Genomic DNA, 24,105 nt, shown 5'->3' on the forward strand with positions numbered 1-24,105 from the left:
TCCTGGTAGTCGGGGGAGGGAGTTGATGGCCGAGTGGCCGTTTGCTTACCGTAATTACCATATGTAAGTGGTCACGCACAGAGGGGATTGTCGGGATGGCTGTTTGAGGAAGCTCCCATTTACCGTATTACCGTAACATTTCAACAAAACAACATAACACAACACCACCGTTGTTTATTTTTACAGTGCACACAGTGTCCGCGGTGTGGTGAAAAGAGGGCAAGAGAGGAAATTAAAACAGAAGTGGATTTATAGTTAGAAAGAGTGCTAAAAAAGAGAGATTTTATTTGTATTTTTTTTTTTTTTTCTGAAAAAATCCATAGATAAGACGCACCGTTATATAAGCCGCAGGGGCCAAAAAACGGGAAAAAAGCCGCGGCTTATAGTCCGGAATTTACGGTATATAGATACTAGAATGTCAAATGTCAGGTTCCTCAGATGTTTGGGGACACATTTTGACATTCTGCACAGCAGGTGCAGAACTCCGTACAGGGGAGGCCAACAGAGAGGCACTTTCCACTCTTTTAACAGTTTGGATCTTTGCAATACAAGTAAGTAATGTCTCTCACTTCTGTAGATGCTGGGGGTTTCCTAAATAGGCCTGGTTTAATGGCTCCATCTCTGACAATCCATCCCTTGCCGATAGGACTCCATAACATTGGTTTGGGCATGTGACTGTGACACCATATCGCTGTCTGATACATTGCTCTTTGCAAATTTGCAGAGGCTGCATATGTTGTTGATGCAATTATGAACCTCAGTTCATACAAGTTTGTGCACATCAGTCCATTTTCCTTTTTATTTTTTCCGTAAAGCAGAAGTGCAAATTCTCTTGCGACTGGCAAAGACTCTTCCAAGCTGGCAGAGTCCAAAATGGGCCAGATCTTTGAGCTCACTGAGATGGGTCTTGAGTTTGGTGAATGCTGTTGTCTTTCCTATTCTGTACAAACTACTTGTTGTGTCACAGCCAGTGAGTGCATGACATGCTGGTAGACAGCAAGAGCAATGTATCAGACACTGATATGGTTTCACAGTCACATGCCCAAACCCCTGTTATGGAGTCCTATCGTCAAGGGATGGATTGCCAGAGATGGAGCCAACCAGTCCTATTTAGGAAACCCCCCAGCACCTACAGAAGTGAGAGACATTACTCACTTGTATTGCAAAGATCCAAACTGTGGAGAGAGTGGAAAGTGCCAGTGCTTCTCTGTTGGCCTTCCAACATCTTATGCGCAGCAACAATGAAAGATCCAAATACTTCGGAAAAAGCTTACAATATGATACACAGAAGAGGAAAGAATGTAACATTGTGATAGCTTAATCTGACAAATGGACAATGATACTAAGGATGCAGTATATTAAACATGATCGTTTCCAGATAGACAGGCTGCCTCCAGACTGAACAATATATAGACAGTTTTGTTTGCATCAGTATTTTGCAATCCTTACAATTGCAGTAAATGGAGTATAAGGTTGTGAATGTGCCCCAGACTCCCAAACACTGGCACAATAATCTGGTAGGGTCATAATACGTTCAACAAAGGGCTGATACTGTATTTCATATTTGAATATTTGGACTTTGGCTGTGAAAAAAGTGTCCATATACCTGGACAAATAAGCAGCCACTTTTTATTTCTCTGTTCTGTTTTATTTTTGCCTTGGTTATTTTGTTTTCTAGTCCGTTTTTCTAGTCTGTTTTTGTGATTGTGTATTATGTATTATGATTACTATTATACTTGGATTAATGTTCCAGTTTCAATCAAACTTCCAATATTTACAGCTTGTTATTTCTGTTTTATGGTAATGGTAAATGGCTTGCATTTATATAGCGCTTTTATTTAAAGCGCTTTACAATCAGTAGGTACATTCACCTATTCATGCACCGATGGCGGCAGGTTAGGGTGCTGGCACACCATCAGGAGCAATTTGGGGTTCAGTATCTTGACCAAGGACACTTCGACATGCAGACTGGAGGAGGTGGGAATTGAACCACCGACCTCTTTGATCCAAAACGATTAGTGGACGACCCGCTCTACCTCCTGAGCTACAGCCACTCCAGGTGGTTTGTAATTTAGATAATCTTTATTTTATTGGGTTACTCACATTCTGACTATTTGGTGATGTAGTTCAGCCACCTGGTATTTCCCTCTCCAAATATGATGACCATCAGAGTGAGCATTCTTAATTTATAGACTATTATGCCAGTGACCTAATTTGACTGTTTCAGTGAAGAGGTAGTAGGCCTATGTCTAAAGAAATCTCATTTGCAATACAACTGTACCAGATATCTCCATACAACTACTGGTCAGTGTTCAATAGCACCCTAGACAATTCAGTAATGGTATATTTTTCAGGGATTTCAGTTTTTCTGATAAATGAGAGAAAAGTGATGGAGTCCTATGTTCCTATCACCACAAAGTACAATTTCCGCCTAAACTAAAGCTATATTTACAGGACTATAATTCATTATCTTTTTAGGTAAATCATTTTCTGACTATTTGGTGATGTAGGGCAGCCACCTGGTTCATACCTCAGCAAATCTGATGAGGAAAAGAGTGAGCATTCTCAAGTTATTGGCTTTTTTGTCACCTTTCCCCTATTCGGACTGGCCTAATTTGGCTCTTTTTCAGGGATTGGGGTAGTTCTAAAGAACAGCCAAAAAAACATCTTTTCCCCCAATTTTTTTTTTGACAACAATCAATTTCATTAATGGGAGACCCTAAAGATAAGAAAAATCATTGTTGTCATTTGTTCTACCTCGGGTAGGGGTATCTCAAAAACTAAAGCCTTTTTTGAGGACTTGCTGCTAGACTATTAAGGCGGAGTCAGCAGCGTCGTTGAACGGCCGTCATCTTGCTACAGTGCCTTTCTGGTACGTTCTATGGTAGCTGGTGACCTGCACAGACAAAAATACTCATAACTCGCTGAAATCTTGACGGATTTACAAACGGTTTGGTTTATTACAAGCATATTCCGTTCCCGAGATAGACAAAAAAAAAAAAAAAAACACTAAAAACACTATTTTTTTGATGAGCTCCAAATTACACCAAAATTAAACCGAAGCATCTATGCCATGAGAGGGATTCAGGCACAAAGTTTCATGCAGTTTCATCCATTTCCCTAGGAGTTATGATCATATGATGTTGCCATACTAACCCAACAACAGATGCTCATAACTCCTAGTAGCTCCCTGTAGCAAGATGGCCGCCATCCGACGACGTCGCTCTCCATTGGCCGGCAGCGCGGGTAAGCTATCTAGCCTTTATATATATCTATGGCGGAACCAACGAACGCAGGTAGTGTTTCCCCGGTTTCGTTAAGGTGTGGCTTTTCCGCCCAACTTCAGACGTGAATTGGGAAGACAAGCTGATGGTTCGTGTGTTCACTCCTCCGCCTTTCATCTGTGTTTTACAGGTCAGTACACTGTGAAAACCACGAAAATATCAACTTCCTAAAGCTAAACTTTATGTAGCGCGAGTGTGATCACTTTGTTTGCTATTATGTGCGTCCTGTATCAAGTGTATTGAGAGGTGAAACCTCCGTGATAATTGACATGGTTGAAACACGCGGAGCAGCAGCACGCTGTGAAAGATGGCGAATTGACATGTTTGGAACAGAGCACAACAGTAACTTGTCTGGACATTGTACAGCTATAGTTTTGATGTTTTGGACCTGCACACCTGACATAGATATATATATTGTAAATAAGGTTTATTTCTATTGCTAAGATGTTTGTGTCTAAAGGTTTAATTCTCTACAGTAATGCATATAGTAATTGTTTAAAGAGTAATTCTCCATTTTTAGTTCGAAGTAGGCTCATACTGGGTAAAGGTTTATTTTCTAGATATTGTAGCGTATCGGGTAATTACGTGTATTGGGGTGTTTCCGTGCTTGGCTAGGAACTGATATGTGGGGGTGTGTTCCTAGGGGGAAGGGGATATATGTGACCAGCGGCCGGGGCGGAGGCCAGTCAGGCCAGGGTGGGCGAGCTGACCGGGTGGTTTAGAGCTAGCGGCGAAGCTAGCTGCTAGGAGCGTGTATTGTGAAGACAAGAATAAAGAGCCTGTACCAACTTCAAGTCTCCAGTTCCTTGGACGAATACCCAATTCGTTACATTGGTGCCAGACAGTAAAGCGGTAACGCCTCTGATTCGGCCGAGAGGGGAGAGGGTGAGAAGGAACGGCAAAAGAGACGGGTGGTGCGGCTTTTTGGCTCTAGAAACTAGCGCTAGTAAGTTAGCTACCAGGGGTGCTAACTGCTAACTGCTAGCTGCAACCACGTGCGATGGTGCGCGGAGAATCAAGTATCTCCGGAGAATGGCCATCGGTGAACGGGAGGAAAGGAGAGCTGACGGCGGGGATCAGCTCGATGCTGGCGGGCATGGAGGCCCGTGTGTTGAGAGAGGTCGGACGGCTGGTAGAAGAAACTCCTGCCTGGGCAGTGGAGGTGATGCGGGCGCTGCGAGAAGTCATGCAGCGGGTGGACTTGATGAGCGCGGAGTTAATGCAGCGCCCAGAGCGGCTGGAAGAGCCACGGAAGAGACTGTGTTGGACCTGCAGAGAGCCGGGCCACGTGGCGAGGTGGTGCCGATGCGGTTCCGGGAGACGGACCGGGTAATGTATGCGGGACAACGACATGGACAGCAGGGAGCCTGCTGGGCATGTAGCGCGATCGGACATCTAGCCAGAGAGTGTCCAGAGGCTGTCGGAGATCGGGGGACAGCGGGAGAAGAGAGACGTGCAGGCGGCAGACAGGTGAGACTCTGCTGGACTTGCCAGTCACCGGAGCACTTAGCCAGGGACTGCACTGAGAGTGTGGAGGCCGGAGGTGAGACGCAGGCTGGGAAGAGCGTGAACAGCCAGAGGGAAGAGAGGGACATCGTCTGCAGCGTTGTTACAGTCGGGAGAGCGACGCTCGTGTCTCCGAGTGAGCGAGAGGGGTTACCGCCGGGGGAACCGGCCCAGCCTAACCGCTATACACCCCCTAACGTTGCACTGCGGAGAGCCGAGGGGAAGATCGACGCCGGTGGTGTTCGCTCTGCTGTCCTCAACCCTGGAGGAGGGGGACGGAAAAACGAGCGAGTGCGAGGCCGGGAGGACGACGCCAGGGTCAGCTGGAGAGTCGACGGGCGCGAGTGGAGACCGGAGGACGAGGATGTCGATCCGGTGCTCGTTCGAGCATTTGGCTACTGGAACAAACAAAAAGGGGGGACCGAAAAGAGTGCTTCAGGGGAATTGGTGAAGCTGGGAAAAGGGGGGATGGAAATGGGGTTTAAAAGAAAAGCTAAGGAAAATGTGGGGGGCTTGTGTTTGAATTGAAATGTGTGAAAAAGAAGGAAATAATGAAAAATTAGACATTATGGAGTGCCTAATGGGAAACTAGACATTATGGGGGTACCTAATGGAAAACTAGACATTACGGAGTACCTAATGAAAAACTGGACATTATGACGGGGGTGCTGAAAAGAAAAGACTGTTTGTGGGGAATTAGAATTTGATGTGGTGATGGGAAAAATATTGTGTTGGGTGTGTTTTGGTACAGGGGGATGTGTGTGGGTTGTGCATGTCGCGTGGAAGCGACATTAAATTTGTGTGGGGGATATGTAGCGTATCGGGTAATTACGTGTATTGGGGTGTTTCCGTGCTTGGCTAGGAACTGATATGTGGGGGTGTGTTCCTAGGGGGAAGGGGATATATGTGACCAGCGGCCGGGGCGGAGGCCAGTCAGGCCAGGGTGGGCGAGCTGACCGGGTGGTTTAGAGCTAGCGGCGAAGCTAGCTGCTAGGAGCGTGTATTGTGAAGACAAGAATAAAAAGCCTGTACCAACTTCAAGTCTCCAGTTCCTTGGACGAATACCCAATTCGTTACAATATTCTACATTCTTTAACCTTCCCTATTTGATAAGTGTCAAATGTGTGTTGAGAGGAAAACAGTATTGTACACTGTAAAAGGTAGCGGTAAAGAAAAGTAAGCTAATCATCTTGCTCAGTGAATGTATAGTACATTTCAGGTTGAACTTGATTTAATTGCACTATGTGAACTAGTCATGGAACCAGCACACATGCTGATAAAATGCATGGGAACAGAGATTAATGTTCAATGGGATTATTAGGTTGTTTTATTTATTTTTATGGATTTAATGAATGTGGTGAAATTTAGAAGGAAAGAAATGCATGTTGATGGACATGAGTTAAATTAAGCAGGGACAGTGAACCACACAATGGACATTAAAACACAAACAAAGAGACACTTGAAGATAGGGAAAGGATTAAAATGGTTGTTTATTGAATGTTTACAGAATGTTGTAATAAAAGAGACGTGAATTGGGAAGACAAGCTGATGGTTTGTGTGTTCACTCCTCCGCCTTTCATCTGTGTTTTACAGAGGGTGCAAACACCGAACACAAATTCATTTGTTACCTCCGTACCTGCCCTGCAGTACCGGTAACATATAGCCTATCGGTCACGGAAGCTTATAGTTTATCCGCCGTTATAACACTGCCGGTGCCACGTGAGAAAGCTGCCTCAAAAGTATAGTTTACCCACTTTTTTTTTTACCACTACAGCACTGGTTAGTAGCAGACTGTGCTCCTACTATAGCCCGAGTCACTTGAGCAGGTGTGTGCCTTGCGTTGCCCACTGTGCCTGAGATTTGCTCTGTTCTTCTGAAAGTGACATAACCAGAAGTAGAAACCAAGTGGTCTATAATGACGCCGTCGATAACGTTATTAAAATCAGACTGCAGCTGTTTCACACTTTTTTTTGTTTCCAGTCAACGCGCTTTCAGAACGGACTTAATTAGGCTACTTCACAACATGGGTATATGCTTTATAAAAAACTGGAACCAAGGGTAAGAAAGCCTTCCGTTACGTGTAGCTTGTAATACATGATGCTGCCTCTGTGATCCATAAAGTCGATCAGACGAATATTGAAAGTTGCTCGTTAAATTCAGGTCACACTGATTTACCTGTTTAAATAAAGGCAAAATTAAATTGAATAAATAGACTCCTCGGACATAATAAGCTTAACGCCCATGGTTCACGCCTAATTTCAATCCGGGAGGGATGGATGCTATCTAAAGCACACTCCGGGGCGGAAATACATGTACTGTATTTCAGGGCTGCTTGGTTCTGTGTGAAAGTGCAGAGAGGGCCTAATGGCGGATCTTCATGAGTGCCACAGTGATTGATACATTTGAGTTTTGGGTAGTAGAAGGTTTATCTCAGGCCATCATAATACTTATCACTGTTTCTATTTTTATTACAGTTTTATTATAAGCCAGTATCACAGCAACAACAAGCCTTTCCAACTCGGCACTTCAATTACATAAAAAAAATGTCTGCATAAACTGCATGATGCAACATCCTCTGAATGACACCTATCACTTTTGCTGGATCTGATTACTTTATTCTATTTTATTTACTGGATTTTATTATTGTGTATTTGTATTTTATTTGGCCTATATATGCCCCCACCCCCTGCCCACAGGCTCTGACAAATATGTTCATTCTCAATAAAATCTTCAGTAATCAATCAGAGTGGCTTTAAAAGCCAGATTGGCAGCAGCTGGCCCAGTGTGATCAATATGGCAGACCAAAACCGAGCCGCTAAATTCACAGCTGAGGAGAAAATGGTGCTGGTGATATATCTGTCCACCATTCATTTTGAATAGCTACAAAACAACTCTTTACTTAAGTCGTTTATTCATCTATCCATCCAGGTTCAAATGTACAATAGGACCTTATTTGGGGAGGGGAATTACCCCGCCGGGAGGGCTGAGGCCTGGCGGAGAATAGCTGCCAGCGTCAGCTCGGCGTCTGGCACTGTCAGAACAGTGCCACAAAAAGCACGAAGGCCAGCCCCTGTCAGGCGTCCTCCTGTCTCTGAGTGGCGGCCAGTTCCGCTCCAACCTACTGACCCAGGAGAGTGGCCTCCTCACCTTCAATAACCTGATAAGAAACAGCATTGCCTCCATCGCTCAGATGTCACAGTTGAGTAAAGAGCTTATTGTAGGAATGCTTTGACCTCTGTTGAGCTCCAGCTGGTGTATATATTTTTCTGCATTCCATTGGAGATAATCACTCTTTTTCTCTCATTCTCTTTCTCTCTCTCTGTTTGCTCAGAGTCCGGGTCAGTACCACTTCAAGCCCATGAGGAAGGAGTTCCGCTTTGAGCCGGCGTCTCAGAGGGGAATTACCCCGCCGGGAGGGCTGAGGCCTGGCGGAGAATAGCTGCCAGCGTCAGCTCGGCGTCTGGCACTGTCAGAACAGTGCCACAAAAAGCACGACACTGTCAGACGCCGAGCTAAAGAAAAGCTGGCAGCCTCTCGCCGGGCCCAGAGCCAGACCGGCGGGGACCCCCTCAAGATGACCCCGACACTGAGCTGAGCCCCAGTGAGGAGGTCACCGCAGCCAGCATCCCCCCGGAGATGGTGGGGGGTTTTGGGGGACCACAGGTGGGCAGTAAGTAATCCAATTAACTCTTCATTTATTCCCTTTGTTTAATTATAGGAATAATACCATACTAATCCAATAACAATCTATAATCATCTAGGCTAGCGGGAGACTACCACACTATCATTAGAACCTATCAATAAATGTGTATTCAGTACAGAGTAATCAGCAGTGTCCGGTGTGCGTAATGACTGCAGGCACATTTGTTGGACACGTGCTTTGTGCACTGATGGGATCAAGCCATTGTGGAATGGAGCTCCTGTCAGAACAGCAGATGTAGTAGAGCTAATCAGTGCAAATATTCACATAGAACAGTCTTCATTCAGAGTCGGTGACAAACAGATTGAGTGCTCATACAATTATTTTATTTACAGCAGTGGACACCACTGAGTCGGAGGGTGAGGGCGAGGGCTCTCCTCCCATCCACTCCCCCTCCCCTCCACCGGGACCATCTGAGGTGTGCGGCCGCGGCGGCCGCTCCCGCAACCGGTCTGGGTCGCCGACAGGCCGCTCGAGGCCCGGCCGCTCCCCTCCCAGGTACAGGTCTGGAAAGTGCTTGAATAAAAAAAAAAAAAGTCATTAAAAGTGCTTGAATTTGGCCTACCAGAATCTGTTTGAACCTTGTGCGCTCCGTCTAGAGGACTTACATGACCTGTCTATGTGAACAACTGTGAATTATTGGCTCGTAATTTTAAAATAATTTGTCTTTGGTGCTTGAAAATCTATCATTTGATATTACAAAAGAGGGGGTAATATGCCCGAACCCCCAGTGGAATGCCGGATCCGAGTGGTTCACCCGGTTGTCACAGCTGTCACTCACACCTTTTTATATTCAATCGGGTCCGGGCGCACACATTTCCTGGGTCCATTAGGTTCCGGGTCCTTCATTTTGGACCCCTGAAGACCTCTAGGAAACCCTGTATTAATTACAGGAAATGACACCCTAAAACACCTAAAAACGGTGTAAAAAACAACAAACAGCTATTGGTTGTTGCATTTCTGTGCCAATTATAGATGAGGTGACATCACCACCAGATATTTCCAGCAGCTACAGTGGATAAGTGGAAGTTTGATAATGAGACAATGTTTCAGGATGTTTCAAGATTCAAGATTCAAGATTTTTATTGTCACTCCATGGTACAAGTATCACGTGTGAAATTATTGTGCTGAGGACTCCGTTTACAACAGTACAAATGTAACAGGGCATATGAGTGCAAAAACAACAAGAGACACAACAAGCAATATCATATGGACTTCATGCATACTGTATATGTGTATATATATGGCTTCTTGAACATATGGCTATAACAAACAGACTCAACAATTTCTTTAAGCAATCAACATTTCACTATATTTTAACCTTAGCCAATCCTGTAGTGTCTCCCTTATAGTAAGGATATCTTCAGAATAATATTGGCTGTCTATATGTAAACAATTAGGTATGCTAGAGTCCAGAGTATGTGCTGCTCCCTTCGGGCCTTCGGCTAAAGGTTCCGAGGGCTACGAAAAACAGATCTCTGTCTCGCTCCCTTTTCTCTGTCTCTCTCATGCAGCTTAAACGCTGCTGGGCGGAGGAGATGATGCACTCTCTCTCTCTCTGTCTCTCTTCTTAGGTAGGTAATGTTGCTGCTACTAATATTCTTTATATATTTTATATTCGAGATATATTTTTATTTATTTTTACCTACCTATTTATGCGAGTTAAAATAGTCCTGTAGCCTGTACTACGAAGCTAGTTTAATGCCTTATCCGAGTAAGTTTGAGTTTAAACCTGGTTTAGCCGTACTACAAAGCAAGTTAACTTTCAATCACCATGGCAACTGACGCTGCAAAGCTAACCTGGTCGCGACCAGGTTAGCTTCAGAGGATAAGATCAAAATCCATGACAGACCCATATAATCGGCTCTCTGGAGTCACTCACCGTTCATATAAGATCGCCATATGAAAAATAGATTGCAGTCAACTGAGAATATAACAAGAAAAACATTTGTGGCTCTGTAGGCTACATAATTAAATTAAGCCTACTTACCACTTTATGTCTTAACAGCTCAACTATGCGTGGAGAAATATGATCACTATTAATCACCGCAGCGCATATCATAGGCTAAACGGAGCCTCAAATGGAGTGAGGGTGATATTCTCCTACATGCCAGAAAAGCCTATACATATAATATAGATGGGATAAATATGGGATAGCCCCAATACTAAATATGCAGGCTTCTTGCATGTTTCAGCTGGAACTGTGTCCTGTAGGCTGTATGCCAATATATGAGCAAAAATAGGCTAGTTTTTATCAATGAAAAGTATGCCCGCATCGTCTCAATTCAGTCCAGCAGTTTTCTCTTTTATATTAGGATATCATTATTATAGCCTATATATGAATTATTCGATCAGTGCAACCACACACACATAATGAGTGATAGAGATCATTATTCATTGAGCATGCTTTCTAAATCTATGGTCTAAATAGGCTTACAGATTGTGGAAATTTATAGACTGAGATTACACATTTAATGTACATTTACACTCGCACAAAGCTGTAGGAGACAGAAATCGCTGATCAAAGTAAATCAAATGACTGATGTGAATACAAGCGGCAGCTTTAGACAGTCCTTCCCCCAACTATATCCAACGCGGATTTTCATTCTGCCATAGGTTACATTAAATATCCGCTAAAATCTCTGATCCCACTGTGGCTGCGCTTTTTCATTCAATGAGGAAATGGGTGTGGAAATGGGTGTGGGCGTGGATCAACTCAGCTGTTCATAATGTGATTGGCTAGCGCACCTCTTTCGCGTGGACGCGCGCCTGTGCACGAGCGAAAAACGTGCGCGTGCACAGGCAGATCCCAGGTCCACTTACACAGTAGAAAACCAGCGTCGTAGTATCAGTTAACTAGATAGCTTTGATCCTGTTCAGTCAAACCAGATCAAAGGGACTTATCGCGGATCTGTTAAACTAGCTTCGTAGTACAGGCTCCTGGACTCTTATTACTTTTAAGTTCATGTACGTGTCTTCTACTACTTTTAAGTACATTGTACGTGTCTTTACTACTTTTAAGTACATTGTACAGATCCCTTGAGGTGTGCTTTTACTTTACTTTTATCCTGTGTTTTACTTGATCCATTTCTGCTGGAAAACTGCTGCACATGCTCCATGTTTGTTTTAATTTGTCCATGTTTTGTTTTTTCATGTATTCGCTATGCTTTTTATATCTGCTTGCACACAAATTGCCCTTCTGGGACAAATAATAAACTTGAATCTTGAATCTTGCTATGTCGTGCAGGTATTTTACCATGTGATAAAATGCAGTAACCTTACAGGTAATCACAGTAGCCCTTAATGACAGGTAAGTAAACAAAACATGACAGTGCATTTTACATGTTTTTTTGTTTTTTTACGTGAGTTTACAGATCAAGGACTTGTCTGGACTTGATGGTACGACCGGCTCTTGTTGTATAGTCAGTGTGTTGTTGGTCCACCTGACTGCTTGTTTGCTATTGTGCATGTACCTGTATGTACCTGTGTCTAATTATTTTGTGTGTTTCTCTGCTGTGTGTGTGCGTGCTTGCGTCTATGTGGATATGCATGTGTCCTTCTCTGCCAGGAGTTGGTGGTGAAGCAGGGATGGCATCCGCCAGATTACCAGGTCACCCAGGAGTCAGGTCCACAACACTGCAAAGTGTTCACCGTGACCTGCAGTCACGGTGAACACTTTGTAGAAACAGGTACAGTGCACAATATTTCTTTTACAATTTCTGTTTTCAGTGATACGCAGATCTTTGTTTAAACATGCTTAGTGGAAATAATACAATTATTATTTTATAACGATAGAAAGCAACAGCAAAAACATCAACAAGTCTCAGGAGCCTCTAATGGACAGAAATATAAAAATCACATTTAACAATGGAACGAGTAAGCTAGCTATCTATGTACAGCACAGATGGTATATCATGGTGGAATATCATGATGCAGAATAATACTGCTTGCTGTTTCTTATCTGTTTGAGAATGAAATGTTATGATACTGATAGCTTGCATGTAGCAAGCCCCTGTGGTTTGTTCTTGAAATGACAAAAAATGAAAACCAAGTCATGATGTCTCATTTAGATGAGCTCATAGAACAACGAAATCACGTTGAGAGTGACAGAAGAGAGATGGTGGAAAAGTTGCGGGCTAGCGAGGGAACAAGGTATAATAAGACCTACCAAGCCATTAACCCAGATATGTCTGTTCACCTGCTCTATACCAGCAATGCACCATTGATTGAAGACCATCTGAGAATAACGTTCACCCGGTTCAGGTTATCTGCTCACAGATTAGGCATAGAAACAGGGAGATGGAGCCGTACACCACCTGAACAACATATGTGCTGCTGTAGGACTGGCGTGCAGAATGAGGAACACATACTTGTGTGTCCTCTCACACAGCAGATTGGGACAAGTTATGGGCATGACTCTACCCAGCTGAGCTCAATATTTAGTCACACTGATAGAGGAAAGTTGAACATGTTACAGGCTTGCCTAGCAGTGTTGGAGCACCAGCAAGTTCTGGCTGACTGATGTCGGTGTCTGTATTGTAATGTTTATGTTGTAATATATTGTATTTGTGATTTAATTGTTGTATTGATGATGGAGTATTTCTATCTTGTAATTTATTGATTATTTTTATTTTTATTCTTTGGACCCCAATATTTTAATATTGTGTCAATAAAGTAACTAACTAACTAACTAGCACCATCCTCAAGCGTTGTGCAGTTGTAAATGTGAGGGGGGTTAAAGCGGAGTAGAGGCCAGGGCCTCCGGGTAGTTTAGCGGCACGCTCGCGCCCCCGTGTTACCTCCGGCTTGGTCAGGCGTCCATACAGGCACAATTGGCTCGGTTTGCGGGTGGGAAGCCGGATTAGGGGTATGTGTCCTGGTCGCTGAACTAGTGCCTCCTCTGGTCGGTCGGGGCGCCTGTTCGGGGCGGAAGGGAACTGGTGGGAATAGCCTGATCCTCCCACGTGCTACGTCCTGCCGGTGAAACTCCCTGCTGTGTCGAAGGAAGCATGGTGCTAGTCTACGGCTCTCCCCAGATCGGCAGAGGGGGTGGGGCAGCGACCGGGGCAGCAGGGGGAAATTGCCCAAGTACAATTAGGGAGAAAATGGGGGGGAAATCTGAAGAAAAAAAACACCAAACAAACAAAACTCTGAGTACAGGCCTGAAAGTGAGTTTTTGAAAGTCACAAATCTCAGTGCCTGGTAAAGCAATTGTTGAATCACTGTTACTGGTGTATAATGTTAATTTTGTGATATAGGACAATAGATTTGTACTTAATGTACCTTTTGGTATTCTTATTTGATATTTTAGCCTTACCTAATGAATCAATTTGTATCTGTGGACTCCACTCCTAATTTCCTGTTCCTCTTTAGGAAGTGGATCATCCAAGAGGCTCGCGAAGAGAAACACAGCAGCGAAGATGCTGTCGCGTATGACCATGGTGAGAAACACAATCTCTCTGTGCACTCAGACACCAGCTGACAAAGCTCTTGTGATGATCCTGAAGTATCTGGATCATCATTACGCCGGGATTGCACTGGTTGCATTTGCGTTGCGTTGCAGCTGTTCTCCGGTTTTGCTCCGTGCTCTGTGCTGCGCCAACACTAACCGGCTGCGTGCAGAGCACGTCACGGCAAAAAAGAAATTTCTGGGTACATCCAATTTTCAGGGGTAGGAGACAGCATGGGGAGTTTCACTGCTTGATACAGGAGCTGAAATTATACCACGGACGCTTTCGGACATATTTCAGGATGTCCGTGGGGCAGTTTGTGTATTCACACCTATCTCGTTTGGAGCAGTTGTTCCGAAACAGAGAGCATTTTCCCCCTTGGTGCGGTTCGTTTGGGGGAGTGTGAACACAGCAATCGCACTCAGATGCGGGACAAAACAAGCGGACCGAGATCGCCAAGAAAGGGTGGTCTCGGTCCGCTTCCAAACGAACTCTGGTGCGGTTCGTTTGTGGTGAGAACGTGATCCGACCTCGATCCGCCACAACTGCAGTAAACGGTGCGCATTTTTGGATAAACCAGCTGCCGTAGTCAGCTGCGCTGTGCGTAATGGCCTGAAGAACGAACATTTTTATCGCTTAAAAACATCTTTCAGATCCTGTTTTGGCGACTTGACTTGCATCGATAAACTTTGGGGAATTTTTGGATCATCACATCAGCAGTTTGAACTCATTCAACTTACCTCGGACCATGGGAAGCAACGTTAATGTGTTGAATCTCTACGGATTTTGCCTGTAAATTGTGTGCGGTGTGCGGGTGCTGCTGGCTCCCTCTCTCCCTCCCTCTCCCTCTCTCTGGTCTCCATTCAATAAATGAAAACAAATTGTGGTAATCAGAGCCAGCCTTCTTTGTGATAAGATTGTCTGGTTCAATCAGACAATCAGGCTGATTGCATGTCTTCCTCGAAATGTCCGTTATTATTAAATTATTTATTAATATTTTATTCCTGACAGGACAGGTGTTCATATAGCCTATGTCTCGGCTAATCCTCATCTCCGTGATAGTAGCCTAATAGCAGAATTTGCCGAGGGTCTTTGATCTTCTATCTCCAAATTCCCGATAGCCTAAATAGGCTAAATAAATACATAGGCTTACATAGCATACATTAATAAATAAATAAAGAACTTTCTCCCTCTCTCTCTCTCCCGATCCCTCCCTCTTTCTTTCTTTCTCTCTCTCTCTCTCTCTCTCCTCGCACGGCGGACGCCCGACATAGCCTAAAATGTAGGTCTAACAAAACGCATTTTTATAATCATATAGGAAAATCTCTGGGAATTAATTTGTCCATCCCGAGAGGCTATTAGCCTATGAGTGTCTGCTGGCCAATCCAGGAAGTTTGACAATACTATTTGGACCGTTTCATTTGTGGCTGTGTGAACACAAACGAACCAAGGCACAAATGCAACAATTGTATCAATTAAGTACCTGAATCGGAAAAAAAGCAAACGACCTACAGGTGTGAATACACAGTCTCTGCTGCAACAGCTGGCACCACATCTGACGAGGATGTGGAATAACTACAGAGAGCCGATTGACCCAGAGCAGAGGCTAGCCGTGTGTCTGAGGTAAAATAATATAAATATATCAGAAAATGAATAAGTCCTGTTTGACAGTGCCACTGCAACTGTGCGCATTTGCAACGGGAGGTTTAAAATCTGTTTGAGTGGGATAATGTTGGAGCTAGCGTTTATAACTGATCACTTCATAATCGAGGCAGTAGGCCTATTGATTTCTCTGTGATGGTTGTAGGTGCAATGACGTGACGCGCGTACCCCAACAAGCTTCATCCTGATTGGTGCATGAACATTCGAGGCATTCAAGTCGCAGCGAAAACTCGCAAAAATCGAACCAGAGTCGAAAAAATATATGCCGCAAATTCGCCCAGAGAAACGTCGCCATTGGTGTGTACGGTTGCATTGACTGATATAGGTTCGGAAAATATTATTGACGTGCGAATTAATCGCACGAAAAAAACGTGCTCGGTGTGTAAGGACCTTCAAGCACTTGTGCCTCAATGCACTGTTTTCTCCCTCTGAGCAATAACATAAACCAGTTGTAATGTGCAACAATGGCCACTAGGTCGCGCCTATATTCATACATTACACCCATTTTGGCAACACTCATCACTGGAGTCATGTTTCAATCTACAATGCTAACTGTTAAATCGTCAAAATAGAATTACCCACATTTATTTGTTGGTGATGACGTCTCGTGTTCTCTTGTAGAAGGCAGCCAAGGGAAAGGCCAATCCAGCTGACAATGGGGAAGCCAAGGCTGAGGTTTGTTTACCTTTTTGAAAAGATGCTCCCACTACACATCTTTTAACATCACGTCATGGTTTTTTTGTTTTTATTTTATTTTTTATTTTTTTATATAATTTATTAGGAGGAAAAAAAGGTGTACAGAGTTATGCAGAAAAGGCACAAATCAAGGGGGTTGTCCCTCCATATTTTCAAATTTACCCCCATTCCTCTCCTCCCCAACCCACCCCCATTGCCGAAGCACAAGCACAAAAAATAAATAAAATAAACATAAATTAAAGTAAAATACAGTGACAAAGTACATATAAACGACCAACAAAATTACTCATTGGAAAATAAAATATAAGAAACATCTATTTTGCTATTTTGCAATAGTCACACTTGAAATCGAGTGATCGGGAGAAAACAAAAGAAAAAGGAATGTCCCATACACGTTTACTGCTAGTCATTGGGAAGTACTGCTAAACGGTCGAGATAAGATAAGTTTTTATTTTTAATCACTTGTGTGCAGAAGAAATGCATGGTAGCTTAGGAAATCTCCACTTTTAGTAAAACAATTTAAATCACAGGATTCCCATGGGACTTGAAAGTCCTTGGGAGTTTATTTCATTTGATATACAGTATATAAAAGTATGTTACTGGTGTATAATGTTAATTTTGTGATATAGGACAATAGATTTGTACTTAATGTACCTTTTGGTATTCTTATTTGATATTTTAGCCTTACCTAATGAATCAATTTGTATCTGTGGACTCCACTCCTAATTTCCTGTTCCTCTTTAGGAACTGGATGGTGATATTGTTGCTTGGGGTTGGAATTATTTTTCGTTTGAATACAAATGCTTGTCAGAGTTTTGTAGCCACGTTTCTTCCTGACATTTTGGTGTGCTGTATGTCTCCCTGCCTGCTTCCTAAGCTGCTGTAGAGTCTTGTAGCCACGTTTCTTCCTGACATTTTGGTGTGCTGTATGTCTCCCTGCCTGCTTCCTAAGCTGCTGTAGAGTCTTGTAGCCACGTTTCTTCCTGACATTTTGGTGTGCTGTATGTCTCCCTGCCTGCTTCCTAAGCTGCTGTAGAGAGTCATTTGTGAGAGATGACAAGGGCTCAGCCCGCCGGCGGGCCCGCTAGGGGGGAAGAGGTTAAAAAAAGAAGAACCAATATGCTAACTGTTGTCAACCCTGTTACTTGTATAATATTCTAAATATAATTTAAAAAATGAAAAGACACATGTAAAATAAACAAATTTTATGCGTTAAGTAAAAAGTACCAGTAATCCACTCAAAGAAATTTGGGTATTATTAGTTTGTTTCATCACACCCGAGTTGTCGGCGTTCCATTCAAACAATCAGGAAAGCAGCCAGGGTTAGCTCTAGCCAGGGTTAGCTCTAGCCAGGGTTAGCTCTAGCCAGGCTAGCTCTAGCCAGGCTAGCCATTGTTAGCAATAACAGTTGATAACAATGCATTTTGTGGTATTTTGTGCATACAGCAGCAACATGTCCACACAGGTAGAAGTTAGATAGTACTGTGTGTACAGCTGATTTAATGAGACACAAAGAAGACAGAAGTGCTAATAAACAGTATTTACTATCAGGCGCGGACTGCATAATCGGGCACGTCGGGCAATTGCCCGGTGGCCTGGCCTGAAAACAAAAAAAAAAAAATTTTTTTTTTTTGGTGCCCGCAGTCAGGCCACTCACTGAACAGCAGTCCAGGCGCCGCCTACTGGTTTACTAGTGGTTTTATTACTTTATTCAGGGTTAAAGTGGGTGCATCTCATTGTAAAATTGGACTGGGCCCAAATTGGGCTTCAAACGGCCCAAATCTGACTTCAAACAACCCATAATAAATGTAGTCGATTAGATGTAATATTTTGAGTGAAGTCCCTCTCTTCTCTCTCCATAGGCAATCAGATGTTCTGCACGGCTGGCAGCGGTAAGCTCCATTAATGTACTTTGAAACAAATAGATTTCCTTATTCAGAATTGCAGCTTTGTGACTTCTGTGATACTCAAGGTCCTTACACACCGAGCACGACGCGAATAAACGTTGAGAAAAGTGCGAATAATTCGCTGGCAAATTATTCGCACTTTTCTATGCACATCAAACGCGACACGATTTTGTGGCTATAAAGCAGGCGCGGAAAAAAATAATGGAATCCTCATCCAGTGAAGACGACTTGCTTCTGCTTTTGCTTAGCAAACGAAAGAAAAAAGAAATTTCTGGGTACATCCAATTTTCAGGGGTAGGAGACAGCATGGGGAGTTTCACTGCTTGATACAGGAGCTGAAATTGTACCACGGATGCTTTCGGACATATTTCAGGATGTCCGTGGGGCAGTTTGTGTATTCACACCTATCTCGTTGGGAGCAGTTGTTCCGAAACAGAGAGCATTTTCCCCCTTGGTGCGGTTCGTTTGGGGGAGTGTGAACACAGCAATCGCACTCGGATGCGGGACAAAACAAGCGGACCGAGATCGCCAAGAAAGGGTGGTCTCGGTCCGCTTCCAAACGAACTCTGGTGCGGTTCGTTTGTGGTGAGAACGTGATCCGACCTCGATCCGCCACAACTGCAGTAAACGGTGCGCATTTTTGGATAAACCAGCTGCCGTAGTCAGCTGCGCTGTGCGTAATGGCCTGAAGAACGAACATTTTTATCGCTTAAAAACATCTTTCAGATCCTGTTTTGGCGACTTGACTTGCATCGATAAACTTTGGGGAATTTTTGGATCATCACATCAGCAGTTTGAACTCAATCAACTTACCTCGGACCATGGGAAGCAACGTTAATGTGTTGAATCTCTACGGATTTTGCCTGTAAATTGTGTGCGGTGTGCGGGTGCTGCTGGCTCCCTCTCTCCCTCTCTCTGGTCTCCATTCAATAAATGAAAACAAATCGTGGTAATCAGAGCCAGCCTTCTTTGTGATAAGATTGTCTGGTTCAATCAGACAATCAGGCTGATTGCATGTCTTCCTCGAAATGTCCGTTATTATTAAATTATTTATTAATATTTTATTCCTGACAGGACAGGTGTTCATATAGCCTATGTCTCGGCTAATCCTCATCTCCGTGATAGTAGCCTAATAGCAGAATTTGCCGAGGGTCTTTGATCTTCTATCTCCAAATTCCCGATAGCCTAAATAGGCTAAATAAATACATAGGCTTACATAGCATACAAAATAAATAAAGAACTTTCTCCCTCTCTCTCTCTCCCGATCCCTCCCTCTTTCTTTCTTTCTCTCTCTCTCTCTCTCTCCTCGCACGGCGGACGCCCGACATAGCCTAAAATGTAGGTCTAACAAAACGCATTTTTATAATCATATAGGAAAATCTCTGGGAATTATTTTGTCCATCCCGAGAGGCTATTAGCCTATGAGTGTCTGCTGGCCAATCCAGGAAGTTTGACAATACTATTTGGACCGTTTCATTTGTGGCTGTGTGAACACAAACGAACCAAGGCACAAATGCAACAATTGTATCAATTAAGTACCTGAATCGGAACAAAGCAAACGACCTACAGGTGTGAATACACAGTCTCTGCTGCAACAGCTGGCACCACATCTGACGAGGATGTGGAATAACTACAGAGAGCCGATTGAACCAGAGCAGAGGCTAGCCGTGTGTCTGAGGTAAAATAATATAAATATATCAGAAAATGAATAAGTCCTGTTTGACAGTGCCACTGCAACTGTGCGCATTTGCAACGGGAGGTTTAAAATCTGTTTGAGTGGGATAATGTTGGAGCTAGCGTTTATAACTGATCACTTCATAATCGAGGCAGTAGGCCTATTGATTTCTCTGTGATGGTTGTAGGTGCAATGACGTGACGCGCGTACCCCAACAAGCTTCATCCTGATTGGTGCATGAACATTCGAGGCATTCAAGTCGCAGCGAAAACTCGCAAAAATCGAACCAGTCGAAAAAATATATGCCGCAAATTCGCCCAGAGAAACGTCGCCATTGGTGTGTACGGTTGCATTGACTGATATAGGTTCGGAAAATATTATTGACGTGCGAATTAATTGCACGAAAAAAACGTGCTCGGTGTGTAAGGACCTTCAAGCACTTGTGCCTCAATGCACTGTTTTCTCCCTCTGAGCAATAACATAAACCAGTTGTAATGTGCAACAATGGCCACTAGGTCGCGCCTATATTCATACATTACACCCATTTTGGCAACACTCATCACTGGAGTCATGTTTCAATCTACAATGCTAACTGTTAAATCGTCAAAATAGAATTACCCACATTTATTTGTTGGTGATGACGTCTCGTGTTCTCTTGTAGAAGGCAGCCAAGGGAAAGGCCAATCCAGCTGACAATGGGGAAGCCAAGGCTGAGGTTTGTTTACCTTTTTGAAAAGATGCTCCCACTACACATCTTTTAACATCACGTCATGGTTTTTTTGTTTTTATTTTATTTTTTATTTTTTTATATAATTTATTAGGAGGAAAAAAAGGTGTACAGAGTTATGCAGAAAAGGCACAAATCAAGGGGGTTGTCCCTCCATATTTTCAAATTTACCCCCATTCCTCTCCTCCCCAACCCACCCCCATTGCCGAAGCACAAGCACAAAAAATAAATAAAATAAACATAAATTAAAGTAAAATACAGTGACAAAGTACATATAAACGACCATCAAAATTACTCATTGGAAAATAAAATATAAGAAACATCTATTTTGCTATTTTGCAATAGTCACACTTGAAATCGAGTGATCGGGAGAAAAGAAAAAGGAATGTCCCATACACGTTTACTGCTAGTCATTGGGAAGTACTGCTAAACGGTCGAAATAAGATAAGTTTTTATTTTTAATCACTTGTGTGCAGAAGAAATGCATGGTAGCTTAGGAAATCTCCACTTTTAGTAAAACAATTTAAATCACAGGATTCCCATGGGACTTGAAAGTCCTTGGGAGTTTATTTCATTTGATATACAGTATATAAAAGTATAACACCCTCTTCATCATCAGTATCATTCCTCTTCATCATAGGATTCACTGTGATGAGATTTGTGTTGATACAAATGAGGCCTCTGACATTTTGAGCCTTTGAATTTCACCAAACAAGACTAAAAACGTGTTTAGCCTAAGACATTTTTTAATAAAAGGCATGAACATAAGGAATCAAATGAAACAGGACAAAATGCAGGCATCATGAGATAACGGCACTAAAAGTCATGTTGGATGTATAACGAGCTTTTCTCTGTGTTTTCTTCACCTAGGCGCCAAAGGTTGAGGCCATCTGATGAACTTTCATCAGATGAAACGTTCTGTTTATTAAATTATGTTCTGTAACAGTGGAAGGAAGCTTTTCTGAATTAAATAATCTAAATGTTCTTGAAATAAAATGTTCCAAAATGTTTTTAGTGGTATTTGTAAATCCATATGTTTGCAGTTTTTATATAAAGATGTGATAGAAAGGTGTTCAGAAGATGTGCATTGCCGTTGTCAGATGGGAAACGTTCTCTCCAACACATCAACTCTTAAGGAAATGAGAATACATTGTTTTATTGTGATAACAATCCCCATTTTCCCACAGTGATCATTAGAGTTAAATGTTTTTATGCTTAAATATACAATAGGTTTTTAAATCCCCATCAAAGTAGATGATCAGTTAAGTGAGCAAACGAACATTCAAATTGGAGTAGTAAGATTTCCCCTGACAATATTGACAGCCATGTTCAGCAGGTTCTGTAAATCCTCCGGTTGACTGGATTTCCTCGGTTGAAATGCTATGATACCATTTTATTTCACACTAGTTATGGAACCACATAACTAATCTAGTGGCAGCTGGCAAACAACCTTCAGGTGACCTTGAGTTCCTCTGATCCTCCTGCTCATAGACATTTTTGGGATTAATTACCTATACCATCTGTAGCTTATGCACTGCAGACACAGCGTCTGCCAAGATGATTTAGGGATCTAGTCACCTTTCAGTGAGAGTCACCTTTTTCATCCAAAAATAGGATGCTCAAGTCAGTGGTTCTCAGAGGGGGTCTGGGGGTCCCCAGCAAAAAAGGGGACAACTTATGTTCACTATCTCATCGTAACACAATGACAGACTATTTTGGTCATGGGTTTTGGGATAAGAATACATCCTCACTGTTATTAGGAATCACACCCTTTCACATGTAAAGTATAACCACTATAGCTGAACTATGAAGTGTTAGGTTTCTCTCTAAAGTAGACACAGCTGCAAACAGTCGCTTCTTTGTCTTCAAGGTTTGAAGATAAGGCTCAGCAGGGAGTGAAAAAGTTATTTCTTACTGGACAGGTGGAATCTTTCCAGACTTCTAGCAGAGCTTTTCCCAGCTGAGACAGGATGAACCTCTGTCATGAGATTCTCACTGGTTGCAACAATTACACACTTATTACTTGGTTTCAAGTTCCCACAGTGTTTTTGTCTAAACTGCTGAGTTCCCAGCACAGGTTTCACACACTTTGTAAAAAAACAAACATCTGGGACAAAATCGTATCTGTGGTCTAATTTGTGTCAGTTTAGGGATCCTTGACAAGAAAATGTTTGAGAACCACTGGCTTAAGTGAATGATTTTTAGTGTTTGTTTCTGCCCTCGTATCTGTCCCGCCTTTTTTTTTATCTCCGCCAGGAGATCATGTTTTCGGCCGTGTCTGTCTGTGCGTCTGACATTATTAAACAATTATTCTAACACAAACGCACAATAAAAAACTTCAGTAGTTAGATCTAGGTAGGCTTGTTCTCTGTAAAGTCATTTGAGACATATTTTGCTACATAGATAAACCTGACTTGACAGTATTACAGACCATTAATTAGGCAGTAGAAACAACTAATATCCAAGTAAAATATATGTAATATAGTTATACAATTGCATTCAAATGACTGGTAATATACAACAAGTAAAACATTATAGTGAATGTAGCTATTAGTGGCACTACCACACACTTTGATAACTTTGAAACATGCTGGACAAACTGGTTCATCAGAGCGGAGGGACATGCAGTACATAAAGCGACCACACGTGCAGAAACAATGTTTTAATTCGCTTTAATGGACTGTAATTTAAGAGGTTACCGACTTGACTTGTCTGAAGTGGTTGAAGTGAAAACCTGCAGACTGTGGTGGCACCTGGGTGTTTTTACACCACGCCACCCGCAGAGGGCAGTAATGGATCACAACAGACGAGTCAAACTGACGCACAGACTATCCAGTAGGTGTCCCAGTCTCCACTGGTTTCCACAGTGTGTTAAACTCGGTCAAAAATGACGCGGATTGTTTTGAAGTGTAGATTGGACAAACATTACCCAGCATGGATGTGTGCTTATATGACTTGTTATTGTTGGTTTATGTTTAACAGTGCTCTTCCTGGCTCTCCACAGCCTCCTGTAGCTCCAAGGACGAGGCAGCAGCAAAGGTGGGCTCCCAATGTAGGTCAGAGATGACAGGGAGACCCTCCCCCGAAGCACCCCATCCCCCATCTCACCAGGGCAGCCTCCCCCACCTCCAACCTAAACACACAGTACACAGTCCTAAACCCTACAGTCCAGGCTGAGCCCCCCTCAAACAAATACAAAATAAAAATTATATATATATATATATACAGACCAAGATGTCTGTGTGGTGATGTCACAGAATACTATCAATAAACCACTGGTCTACTTGTTGCTGTGAGTTTTGTATTGTTGTGCTAACATTCTGGTATGATAAACATGGACCTGGAACCATTCTGCCTATGTTTGAATCTGGTTTTCTATTTTGACACTTCTGAGCACTCAGTGCAGACTCAGAGTAGTTAACTGTTTCTTTAATGATTAATACATGTCAGTTCGTGAATATATTAGTTAATCATTAGATAGTTGCTGATTAGTCGGTC

The 24,105-nt window shown here is 42.9% G+C and overlaps 1 long non-coding RNA gene across 1 annotated transcript; it reads left to right on the forward strand.

The window, feature by feature from the left end:
- The first annotated feature begins 3,354 nt into the window (after positions 1-3,354).
- LOC310774501 lies at positions 3,355-23,818 on the forward strand. The gene is made up of 9 exons (XR_014552599.1): positions 3,355-3,414; positions 8,122-8,460; positions 8,826-8,988; positions 12,059-12,179; positions 13,864-13,931; positions 16,224-16,277; positions 18,161-18,190; positions 20,542-20,595; positions 23,612-23,818. It is a non-coding gene; the product is annotated as an uncharacterized lncRNA (long non-coding RNA).
- The last annotated feature ends 287 nt before the right edge of the window (positions 23,819-24,105 follow it).

Source organism: Poromitra crassiceps (genome assembly GCF_964638095.1).
Source record: "Poromitra crassiceps genome assembly, chromosome: 4".
Taxonomy (NCBI): Eukaryota; Metazoa; Chordata; class Actinopteri; order Beryciformes; family Melamphaidae; genus Poromitra; species Poromitra crassiceps.